Source organism: Pistacia vera, unplaced genomic scaffold (genome assembly GCF_008641045.1).
Source record: "Pistacia vera cultivar Batoury unplaced genomic scaffold, PisVer_v2 Contig394, whole genome shotgun sequence".
Lineage (NCBI taxonomy): Eukaryota > Viridiplantae > Streptophyta > Magnoliopsida > Sapindales > Anacardiaceae > Pistacia > Pistacia vera.
Window position 1 is genome coordinate 432,350 of NW_022196217.1, and position 13,903 is coordinate 446,252.

At 32.6% G+C, this 13,903-nt stretch overlaps 2 pseudogenes; both read right to left on the bottom strand.

Annotated features, from left to right (window-relative positions):
• Nucleotides 1–444: 444 nt before the first annotated feature.
• LOC116141177 lies at nt 445–8,024 on the bottom strand (annotated as a pseudogene).
• A 2,485-nt stretch (nt 8,025–10,509) lies between these two features.
• Nucleotides 10,510–12,296, bottom strand: LOC116141178 (annotated as a pseudogene).
• Nucleotides 12,297–13,903: the final 1,607 nt, after the last annotated feature.

Genomic DNA, 13,903 nt, shown 5'->3' on the forward strand with positions numbered 1-13,903 from the left:
AATTGTATTCTTATTATGATATTTTTTTCTTATACCCTTAAATCATGAACGGTGAGCATAATATCTGGAAATGTTAAAGAGTACAAATAAACATAGAAACATTAGATAAGCATGGTACCCTAATAATTAAATTATTTTACAACAAATAAAAATACTACCTGGGTCTAGACAAGCACATTTTGACTTTTCCCAAAGATACATGCACATTCTCTAACAAGTTTGTTCTTATTAGATTTGTTCTTTCATGTAGTAGCAGCTCCACCTCCATTAAATTAATTTATCTATCTTGTGCCACAGAACCAATCCAATTGATCCAAATCCCCAACAGCTGATCACATCAGAACCCACGCCATGATGTTATTCATCATTTTGAGAGGTATGGCCATGGTCTCCTGAGGATGAACTCTCCAGTGAGCTTGTTATCTCAGGCATTAATATTGAGAACTAGTGATCTGAGATGATAAGATGCCGTTGCTTATCACCACGATGGTCTTCAGCTTGTTGAGCCCTTGACTCGCCAATCATTACTGCTCCTGGTGGCGGTGGTGGTGGACGCCGGTCAAAGGCCCGCAAGCATTTTGATTTCTTGTACACCCGGCACAAGCTGAAATCTTGCCTTACCTGCAATATTCCAAGATGGTGAGGATAATAGAATAATATAAAAACCCAGATCAAAGAAAACTACTTTATTATTTTTATTTTAGTTTTTATTTCTACAGAAACATTTTTGTGCTGTTAAAGCAGGAAACATGAAGCTGGATAAGGTTATATTAAAAAGAGAAACAAAATATATTAGTATATATGGAGAGAGATATCATAATTTTAGGTCTTATAAAACCATTAAATAAAGACGAAGATTTTTTTTTTTTTTTAATATGAGGTAAAACTTCATTTGAAGATCCGTTCAAACTCCTTGTATTAATTATAGTCTCATAAATTACAAGAAACGATTTTTCTTCCTCTTTGGAAGTCCAGAATATCTAACCTCAATTTTACTAGGGTTTTCTCAAAAAACTTAAAAAAGAGAGGAGCTTCTGATTAGATCAATCACATCCCTAATATAATGCCTAATTAGAATTAATCAATAATGTTTAATCAAAGAAACTTAAATATGCTTAATCAAAGATTATAAGCTTAGATCTCATGAACAAATAATTAGAAGAAGAAGAGAAAAGGCAAGAGCAAAAGCTTATAAATTATTATAATCAATATGTAATTATACCGATGGGATGCTTCTTCAATGGCTTTGATTCATTCATTTTCCACTCAGTTTTTCTTCCAGTTGGAGTCTTCCTCTATAGAAAACCATTGTTCTTTTTTCCCCAACTACGCGATTTGAAGAGTAAACAAAACCAGGTGACCCAGTTGCTTTCCAGTATCTTCAGTTGTCAGTCATTTGGTCTTCCTCCTCGCATTTCACTCTCGTTCTTGGAATGAAGAAGAACCATTGTTCAGGATCTTTGTGGCACAGGTTTTTTGAAATTCTGGATCAAAAATAAATATAAAAACGTAAGCTTTTAACTAATAATATCTCTTCTTCTTATTTTTTTTTTTTCTGAATTTCCCTTCATTACAATATGGTATAAAGAGTACATAAAATTCTGGAACAAAAATAAAAATAAACACGTGAAATTTTGATAATAAATGCATTAATCTACCCCTATAAAATTGTATCTTTTTATTTTATTTTTTCTTAGTTTCAATTTATTACAAAATTGGCATAACTATAAATGAACATTATTTTTTTCTCAAATGCGAAATTTAAACATTAAATACAACGGATTGATACTACTGCAAATAATTACAAAATGATATAAGAATGCTATCGCGGAAATGAAAATTTTCTGGTAATGGAAGGGCTCGGTACTAAAGTAATTTGGGCTAGGTCCCTTAATGACCGGGCCCAAATTGGGACCAATCCTAGTTAGGCCTGGGCTTGGGACCATCGGACCCAACTTTTGCCCACCTCTAGTTTAGAGATAAGGATCTAAATCCTTATGCATGATCATCTCAATATGTCAAAGAATTAAAAAGATACATCCTACAATTAAATATACAAGTTTAATGCTCATCAGGGCTGTTTGGATAGCGGGTAAATAAGATAACGAAGGTAATATTCATTTATTTTACAAAATTCATGTATTTGGTTTGCAAGTAATAAAATATTACGATAATCTTTTATTGCAAATAGTGTTTACCGTTGGTAATATGAGGGTAATCTTATTACCTTGTTAGGAGGTGTTATTAAAACATTATCTAGGTAATATGATTTTTCTTCTCATTTTGCCCTTAATTAAAAACCATTTTGAACACAATTGCCCTCAAATGTCTACCAAATAACAATTACTAAGCTCCCCCACATTTGAGAAATTAGCTAAAACACCCCAACCAGAAAAAATTTAAAAGTTAACAAAATACCCCCACCCACCCAAGACCACCGCCAATTGTCGGCATTAGTCGTCGTCATAGTGCATGAATGGTGAGATCTGGTCGGTCGTGCGCCGGTAAGGCATTTTCCAACCATGGTTCTGTGATCCAAATCCATGATCGGAAACGACCAGATCTAGCATTTCTATGGCCGTTTCACGGCCAAGGATGTGGTCGTGAAATGGCCACAAATAACCACATCTTTAGCTATGAAAAGGCTAGATCTTTGGTCGTAAAATGGCACGACCAAAGATCTGACCTTTTCACGGCCAAATCTATGGCCATTTCACAGCCACATCTTTGGCCGTGAAATGGTCATAAATCTGGCCGTTTTTCCGACCATGGATTTGTGATCCATGGCCATTTTTGGCTTTGTCAATGCACGACCAATCATATATGGCTAGTCATGCACCATTCCGTCGACTATCGACGACGGCAGTGGCTAACTGCCAATAATGGCTTGGGGTAAATGCTGCCGACCACAACGGTGGCTAACTGTCAATAGTGACTTGGGGTAAATGGGGGTGATTTTGTTACAAATTAAGGTTTTATATGACTGGAGTGTTTTAACAAAATTTTAAATGTAAGCGGTTAAAATAAATTATTCAAAAAATAATAATAATAAATCATATTATATTAATATTTAAAAAAAAAAGACAATTTAATAATCTATATAACATACCCCTCCATTTATTCTCCCAACCAAACATATTATTCATCAATTTATTCAAATCAACCAAACACATTTTCTAAACACTTCCAATAATTTTCAAAGTAATCTTTATTTCCGTTAATAAAATATTCCCCTATAATAAAATATTATATGATCCAAACGCCCTCACGAATGTATCAATAATACTCTCCTTAAGAACAATGCAAATGTTCACAACTCACCCTTTTCCAAACACGTTTATAGAGGAGAATTGGGAAGTGAAGAAAAAAAATGTGTTTTAACTCTAAAATATAAGAAGTAAATAATCACTACATCAACCACACAAATTACTTTCAATTTTTTTCTACAGTTGAATAATATCAAACATAGTTTGTCTAAAAAACAGGCGAAAAGAAGTTGTCAAGCATTAAGTCACGGACCACAAATCAAATTATCAACTGCCTCTCAAGATATATATACCAATAACATATATACAGCGTGAAAGTTTCTCATTTTCTTTTCTATATTCCTGCCTATCATAATAAATAGGTCCTCTGATCCATGATGTATGCGCGTTATTGGTCACCATTATCTTCGAGACTAGCTCGATGAAACACAAGACGGTGCTACAAATATGAGAATGATGGAATTCGATGAACATAGCACCCGTCTCAATCTATGTGCATGCCTAAGGTAATAGGAATTGCTAAGCTTCCACAGCTGATGCTCCTGTCAAAACTTACAGCATCTATCCAACTGCAACGCCAAGTATACAAGGGAAATATTTAAAAAAAAAAATTAAAACTCAGTAAATGGAAGAGACAACAGAACAATAAGAGAACCTTCCACAATGAGACTCTATAGAAAAAAAAGAAGCAAATGCAGTTGCAAAAATTTGAAGCTTATTAACTAGAATGCTCTCAGTTCTTTATAATAGATGAGTTAATCTTAAGCTCATAAGGCCAGTTAAGGAAAAAGAGCAAAGAGCAAGTTTTTCATACATAAAAGTGGATGTCCCCTTTTCTTAGTAGAAAAATATAGATTCAGTATTTATTCATTTATTTTTGATACCTAAACACCATCAAATTTCTATAATGTTAAACAAGTTCTTAACGGTGGCTTCTGCTGGACCCTGTAACCTTGGTGTCAAGACAAATGAAAATCGATATTCTAATGAAGCAAACATCTATGTAATATAAAGTCCCATGCCCTCTCTTCCCTCTGCCCCAAGAAATTTCATCAATCTAAATTCTGTTCATTGAGAAAATATTCCAGTTTACTAATCAAGAATATCTGTCCCCATAAAAACTTTACTGTAAAGATTTGACACTCAACTAAAACATTTAGATATAAAAATAGCTTAGATTTGGACTCACCCTCCACCATCCCTGCTAGTTAGAAACTGAGTAGATCACCTCCAAAAATAAGCAAGGCATAGGCACTAACACATACATGAGAGCGCAATAACAGCAGAATTACCTTATAATCTGTCAAATACCATCGGTGTTTAATAGAAAAAAGACCAAGCCGTAATACTCTACTCACCTGACAAATGGCCACCAGTTGCTGTATATTGCACAAGCCTAACATCACCCAAAACAAAAAAGAGTTGGAAATAACATGAAATTAACAATAAAAAGATTATAGGAATATTTAATAGATTGCAACTTTATTTTTTGTTCCATCCTATATCTTCCCAATTGAGTTGCATCATTCACACAACTGTGAGGGTCAGAACAATAAAAAAAGCATCCTTCTAATGCAACAAGCAACTTCCACTATGTACTCCAAAGTGGGGAGTCTTAATTTCTTATTCCGCTAACTTTTTCCATGGAGCTACTTTACAATCAATATTATTTTTTGATAATAATAATCATTTGAAAGATGTCAAGGAGAAACAATAAAAACCATCAAAGTGAGCAAATAGTGCGAGATGCATCAGAATGTTTATATGATCACCTATACATAATTTCTGGAAAGTCAGAATTTTATTTTCGTGCAGCTTGAGTTGAACGAGTTTACACATAGCAAGTAGCTAAACATGAGATACTGACTCTATTAATTTCTTGAAACCTGCTACTCTCCTCATTGTACAGGAGGAAAATAATCTCTAATTCTAGATTATTACTTCATCATCAGAAGAAAAAAAACTGTAAGACTGGTGCAACTAAAGGAAGAGTACTTCTAAGTTAAAAAAAACCCCAACATAGCCAAAGTTTACAAACCAGGCCACATCCTGGATTTGCTAAGAGAACAGAACATACACATAAGTATACAATCTCTCTGCTCCCAGCTTGCCCAACAATCAGTGAGAACAAAGGTGCCTATCATGGAGTAGCAAAACCACCCTATCAGCCAGAAATTTCCCAGTATGGTCAACCACAGTGCCCTAAGAATTTACTATGTCAATAGCAAAGTATCCAACCTGAATTATCCTTCAAAATAAAAATTCCCATGGTATGAGAACAGATCAATTCAGATGGTTCTATTCTGAGAAAGAAACCAAGCAAGCAGTCAATTCAAAGTGATGATCACCAAAAACACCTTTCAATCCTTATGATTACCAGTTCCAAACTGGGCAATTTTTGTATTCAAGGAGAACAATCTTTGCTTATAGCATAAATTTGACCAACATCTTAGAAGACAAGAACAACACTATTATGATACAATTGCACCCAATCCAAGTTGACCCATGTTACCAGAGAACATACATCAAGTTTTCACTTTCTTCTCTTGTCAAACTGAGGTCCATTCAACAGGAATTACCCAAAAAAAAAAAAAAATCCCACTTTTGCAATCCTGCTTGATCGGAAGTCCAAATTGACGGCACACATTAAACCCTAACAACCAGCAACCCTATGATTCACAAAATGGAACCTCATCCAGAAGTAAGATAACACATTTACATCTATCTTCACAATTCACTTCCACACTTTTTTGAGCCCAAAGCCCACATCATCACTGAAGATAAAAACACAGCACCTACCCCACTGACTTACAAACCTCTAAAATATGAAGACATAAGATAGGAACTTATAAACCATTCATTGTCTATATGCATCATTCAGTTTTGTGGAAACAAAGCTCACCCAAAGCCTAATCAACTTCATCTTAAGTCTTAATTAATCTCATTTGCATGTCAAATCAAACAATCATCCTATTCATAAAGTTGACAATTTCAACTTCAAAACAGTACAAAAATTTAGCCTTGATTCGCTAGGATTAAGTTCACAGCTAACACTTCTTTTCATGTTAACCTTTTTTTGTGTGTCTCCTAAGGTCTATAAACAAATTTTCAAGGTCAAAACTCAAGAGCCTAATGAGAACATAGGATTGAGAAAAGAACTCAGTCAAATGCAGGCACTTTTGAAGTATCAGGACTCACATCGGGCTCCTGTGATTGTTAGTCCTAAATTAGCATTGAACCGGTCACTCACAAGCCCAATTAACTCATCTTAAGTCCTAATGTACTTTCATATCAATCAATCATTGCTGTTCATGAAAGTTAGCAATTCCAACTTACTCCTAAATGTTACACAAGATTTAGTCATTACTGTATAGCTTTTAGTCAGCAGTAATTATTTTTCTTGTTAGTTTTTCTCTGTGTTGACCTTTTTTCAGCATAAAGGGTCATATAAACAAAGTTGTCAAAATCAAATTCAAGAACTAATGAAAATTGAGATTGACAACCAAAGTTGTTGTCAAATGCTGGTCTCTTTAACAAGGTCATGGAACCAGCATTTTGGAAACTAATCGTAACTCTTATCTTTCTGCATAATATCATTAACCAAGACTCAAATCTCTGCTCACATGTTGACAGTCCTAGACTAAAGCATACCGCAGCAATGGCTACATAATCAAGCTTATAGTTAAGCAAGCAAAGAAATATATGAATATATCTTATACATAAACAAGATTTTTTTTTTCTTCTATTTCTCTTCAGTTTAACACAACTACCTCCTGTCTCTCCATCTAATAGTGTTTCATTTTAAAAAAATTCCCCAAATTTAGACTGTGAAAAATCATACTAACTTTATACCAATTCAACGAAGGACAGGTTGAACAAGTTTGAAATCTTTTTACAGGATGAAAGTACTTTGTTCCTAGCATATAGACATTATTTATCATCACTTGATGGCATAATACCCAAATCACAATCATAAATTCAGCTGACCATATCCAGGCTTGAGCTACTTGTAACTTCAGCTGAAAGCTCAAACAGCTTAGAACATTAGAAAAAACCAAGTATGCATAGTCTATTGAAATTCTGAGTCCCAAAAGGCACAAGTAAATCTAAATCTCACTTCTCTCAAGAAATAGAAAAAAGTGAGCAATTCTATAACACTTAATGGTAGGTGAAAACAGAATTCTACACACATAGATAAAAATGCATTCCATAAAAACAAAAAGCTCAATTTAAACCAATGCTAGAATAATTTACAGTAACACAAGACTACCACAAGCTCAAAACCAATCTAAATACCTAAACATACAGAATCTGTAGCAAGATACTAGCTGAAAACATAAATGCAAGCCCAGCAAGCTGGAAAAAAAAATGGTCATTTCATTTGACCTAATCAGTACAACAGAAGAAAAAAATAAATGGCATTAAGTCTCAACTACCCTGCAAAGGACAATAACCAGTTGAGAATTGAAGTCCCAGACCCAGACAACAAGCAACAGAAAAAGAAATTAATCAGTACCAAACTATCAAGTCAAATTAGCCAATAAATACAACCACAAACCCTAGATACAGTGGTAATTAACCTAAATTGACCTTATTCAATGAAAACCCATAAAATATTTCATCACAACTACAAGGAGATCAAGCTACAGATGATAGCCTTAACTTGATAATTCGATGCATTTTTTAATCAAATTTAGAAAAAAACAATTCAAAGCACAACGAAAAAGAGAAAGGAGGTACCTTCATCGTCATCGCCATTTTTGGAAGGGAGAGGGAGAGATCGGTAACTTCCAGAACGGAAACAGAAGAGACTGCGAGGGGGTTTTTTATTTCTTCTTTAAGTGAGATTTACCGGCAGTTAATCCAGAAGAGTTGTTTTTAACTTTTAATTATGTTTTTTGAGGAAGATTAATCCGTTAAGCGCTATGAAGTTTGATTAAATTACAAAATTTCCAAAATTTCTGAAACTAATTATCATCATTTAGTTTTAGGATTAATATAACGATAACTAAAGAAATTTGGCAAATATCTATTATCTCGTAATATTGAAATTTAATAGGTTACTAATGTCAATGGTAAGAGAATTTATGTATTTCAAAATTTCATTAAAAACTTTCATCATCTAAGAAGGGGGGAGTCCTTGGCTCTTATTATTATAAATCTAGGAGTTGTAGTTCAGGGGAGTTAGTGAAGATTAGAGAAATTCTTTGAGTTTGAAGTAATTTTTGGGAGGTATAGATAAGTTTATGACTATAAAGGATATATTTAATAGTATCTAAATATCATGTGGTGGTGATATATCCATAGAATTTTATTAAATATGTCAAAAGTATATTTAAATTTGTATATCTAATTAGTTAGAAAACTTAGGAATTAGACAAAAATGACCAATTTTTGCGTGTTAAAAAAAAACCAACTTTATTGTACCCTTATATAATCATTATTTCAATTAAATACCAAAATGTCTTTCACTTTATATTCCAAGTTTTTTCTTCACAATTTACCCAATACAATTTTGTTAGAAAACCCCTTGCTGATTTTGGTTGCTCTTGGGTGTGGGTGAGTGGAAAGACTGTTTCCCTTGGCTGTTTGTTCTTTTTGTGCACGTCTCTTGCTTGTGCTTTAGGGGCGTCCTGCTTCGGGTTCTCCCCGTTATGTCCCTTCTTATTTTTAATATAATTACTAGTATCTAAAAAAAATTTACCCATAAGAATAAAAAAGTTGTAGTATTAGTTTGTATACATAATTTGTATATTAGTTTGTATAGTAGAACCATATTTTTTTAATCCGACCTAATGATCTATTTGATTTATGTGTACTTAGATTTTCAAAAGTCCAGCCAATCATACCGAATTACTTAATAAAATCTTATATAGTTTTCATTTAAGAAAGCTCTTCTCAATTTGTACGAGACTAATTATGTAGTTTCATCTTTGTAAGATTCTTCAAAGATTGGGCTGTTTGAGACTAAGTCTTCAATCTCTAATAATGGAATAAAATCATCAAAAACCTTTTCTTCAACCTATAATTGTGGCCTTTTATTTATCTCTTGAAACCATTAATTTCCCTGTTGAGTAATAGAAAAAAAAAAAAAAACATTCAAAGGCTTTGGACATACCAGCCTTGATAAAACAAATACATATTATATAAATTTTATCAAAAACAAATATAGGATGATTATACAACAAGGATGTAGAAAGTTTGGAGAGAGGTGGGAAACTAATAGTGTTTTGGAATCTTTGTGAATAACATACAGAATATCACGGAAATTCTTTTTCTCTTTCATTTTTTTTTTTTTTTTTATAGAAGGAAAAGAATATATAAAGAGGCTTATAAAATATGGTAGGACAAACTCTGGAGTATGATAAAAAAACAATAGTCTAATCAAGATAAAGAACTATACAAAACACTATCTTCAAGTACACATCTTCTATCACAGATAATCCTTGGGTTAGAAAGAAAACAAAAGTCTATACAAGTATCTCCAAAACATATACCCAGGCAGACCATCACCAAACAAAGCAACCAACAAAAATCGAGATTAAACATATAAATTTATAAATATGTAATTGATTCATTAAACCCTTGTATCTATATGTGAAAGATAAATTGATTACATACAAATATAGTATGTAATGTATTTCATAGTGTTTAACCAAAACTTGCTACATCTCAACAAAATTTGTGACACCCTCACAGATTCTCCCATGAGCCTGCTAATCTGGTTCTAAACTTGCTATATTATATGCTTACAAAGATGTTCAGATCCTAATAAGAAATTATGTAAAGATCACATCCGTATCCCAAAATAATTGTATTCTTATTATGATATTTTTTTCTTATACCCTTAAATCATGAAGGTGAGATAATATCTGGAAATGTTAAAGATGTACAAATAAACATAGAAACATTAGATAAGCATGGTACCCTAATAATTAAATTATTTTACAACAATAAAATACTGGGTTAGACAAGCACATTTGACTTTTCCCAAAGATACATGCACATTCTCTAACAAGTTTGTTTTATTAGATTTTGTTTTTCATGTAGTAGCAGCTCCACCTCATTAAATTAATTTATCTATCTTGTGCCACAGAACCAATCCAATTGATCCAAATCCCACAACAGCTGATCACATCAGAACCCACAGCCATGATGTTATTCATCATTTTGAGGTATGGCCATGGTCTCCTGAGGATGAACTCTCCAGTGAGCTTGTTATCTAGGCATTAATATTTGAGAACTAGTGATCTAGATGATAGATCCGTTGCATATCACCACGAGTCTTCAGCTTGTTGAGCCCTTGACTCGCAATCATTACTGCTCCTGGTGGCGGTGGTGGTGGACGCCGGTCAAAGGCCCGCAAGCATTTTGATTCTTGTACACCCGGCACAAGCTGAAATCTTGCCTTACCTGCAATATTCCAAAGATGGTGAGGATAATAGAATAATATAAAAACCCAATCAAAGAAAACTACTTTATTATTTTTATTTGTTTTTATTTCTACAGAAACATTTTTGTGCTGTTAAAGCAGGAAACATGAAGCTGGATAAGGTTATATTAAAAAGACGAAACAAAATATATTAGTATATATGGAGAGAGATATCATATTTTAGGTCTTATAAAACCATTAAATAAAGACGAAGATTTTTTTTTTTTTTTTAATATGAGGTAAACTTCATTTGAAGATCCGTTCAAACTCCTTTGTATTAATTATAGTCTCATAAATTACAAGAAACGATTTTTCTTCCTCTTGGAAGTCCAGAATATCTAACCTCAATTTTACTAGGGTTTTCTCAAAAAACTTAAAAAGAGAGGAGCTTTGATTAGATCAATCACATCCCTAATATAATGCCTAATTAGAATTAATCAAAATGTTAATCAAAGAAACTTAAATATGCTTAATCAAAGATTATAAGCTTAGATCTCATGAACAAATTAATTAGAGAAGAAAGAGAGAAAGGCAAGAGCAAAAGCTTATAAATTATTATAATCAATATGTAATTATACCGATGGGATGCTTCTCAATGGCTTTGATTCATTCATTTTCCACTCAGTTTTTCTTCCAGTTGGAGTCTTCTCTATAGAAAACCCTTGTTCTTTTTTCCCCAACTACGCGATTTGAAGAGTAAACAAAACAGGTGACCCAGTTGCTTTCCAGTATTTCAGTTGTCAGTCATTTGGTCTTCCTCCTCGCATTTCACTCTCGTTTTGGAATGAAGAAGAACCATTGTTCAGGATCTTTGTGGCACAGGTTTTTGAAATTTGGATCAAAAATAAATATAAAAAACGTAAGCTTTTAACTAATAATATCTCTTCTTCTTATTTTTTTTTTTTCTGAATTTCCCTTCATTACAAATATGGTATAAAGAGTACATAAAATTCTGGAACAAAAATAAAAATAAACACGTGAAATTTTGATAATAAATGCATTAATCTACCCCTATAAAAATTGTATCTTTTTATTTATTTTTTCTTAGTTTCAATTATTACAAAATTGGCATAAACTATAAAAGAACATTATTTTTTTCTCAAATGCGAAATTTAACATTAATACAAACGGATTGATACTAACTGCAAATAATTACAAAATGTATAAGAATGCATATCGCGGAAATGAAAATTTTCTGGTACATGGAATGGTCGGTTAAGATCATTCGAAAGGATTTTTCTAAAATTCAAAGGAGAAATTGAAGAATGTGAAAGATATAAGAAACTAACAAGTTATGGTAAATTTGAGGTAGATGAATGGATCTACTTATTGTAAAATAATTGAAGTTGAAACCATTTTATTTCTTTCAAAATCCAGTTAGTTAATTAAGCTATAAAAAAAGTATGAGATATATCAGAGATGAAAAGTTTTTACGTGGAAGATCCCAAGGATTGAAATCGTAAATATTGACGACAGGTATAACCGCCATAATCTGGTTCAAGTCCTCTGCGTTACGCGCAGCTTGTGATGAAGATAGAAGGAAATCAACTCTACTTCAGTTGGGTAAAACCGAAACCAGGTGGCATATCCTCTATCATGATGATCAAGTGAGATGAGATGATGATGATGATGATGAGTAATTTTTTTTTTTTTCTCGTTAATGGAGGACGTATGGAGGGTGATTATATATAGAGAGAAATTAAGAAGGAAGAGATATTGATAGAATAGGCAAAAACCAGGAAATGAGAAAGGGAGGCACATGAGATTACTTGGAAATTTCCATGCTTTGTGCCGAATTCTCCTCGCCAACCGTACACTTGCAATTAGTCAAGACTCAAGGTCAAGAATGGATTATTCCTTTAGTCCGTAAGATTTGGAATATTCTTCTTACCTCCATATTATGAGATACAAACAGTTAGTCCAGTCATAAAACTTTTCAATAAAATAAACATAATACCCCATTGTTATTTACATGTTATAGAAATGAAAAAGTAAAAAAAAAGTAAAAAGACACAATGCGCCTCAAAAAGTGTCATTTTTCATAGTAATGTGATATCCAAATATAATGTACACGTTTTTAGCATGTAAAACTACTTATTTAATAACACTGAACAATCAAAACATCATTAAGTATCACTCATCACAACTAGAGTCGAGTCACCGACTTTGGCAAATTGACTCGACGTTATTTGAGTTAAGTCAAGTTCGATAGCTCGAATAATCCAGAGTATGTTCGATCACTATACAAAAACTCGATTAGTTACTAAAACTGATTAACGAAAAGCTCGCAAACCGGTTGAAGTCACTTTTAAGTATCGAGTTCGAGTTCGAACTAGATTCATTAGGTTCCACCAAGCTAAACTTAAACTCGATATTGTAGCAACGAGTCTAGTCCGAGTATCACACACTTGACTCGACTCGATCAACTGATTTCACCCCTAAATTATTCACAACTATAAATACAAAAAATACAAAGTAAAACTCAAGTGAACAACATAAAAAATTTAAAACATCCAACTTTTTACCTTTTTTAAATATTTTATTCAGAATAAGATAACAGGGATATTATAAACTTGTACTGCAAAATCTAACCTGATTAGAATAAACTATTACCTCCCATAATATTAGGATGAAAACATAAATGACCCGTCAAGATCAAGAGTATATTAGACAACTGTAAAAGCAATTTAAGGGACAAAGGAGCAAAATTTAGTGCGATCCCCTGAAGAAAAAAGGATAATTTTTAAAATAAAGTTTCAACCAGGGTTGCTAAAATTGTACACGTGCAATTAGTTGGCAGCATTATCACAGGAACATATAATATAATGAATAGTTTTGGGTTATTTTAATAGGTATTAATTATAATATTTTAAAAATCAATATTTGATTATAGGAAAATTGTTGGGACCCGTCAATAATATATTTAATCTAACCCCGGTACTAAAACATAAATGACCCGTCAAGGTCAATGTTCGTTTTAGTTCCATTCTTCAAATTTTGTATTAAGATTAATAATGTTATTTAAAATAAAGAATAATTATTTTTTCTTAAGATTCAGTAAGTGCAATGGCTGTTTTTAAATGAAAAATGAGTGTTAGTATGGTCAAGATAGCTCAATTGATAGAGCTAAGGACTGGAAATCATCCTGCCATTAGTTCAAATCGGGTTCCCAACAATGATTATTTGTACGAGTATCTATTTACAA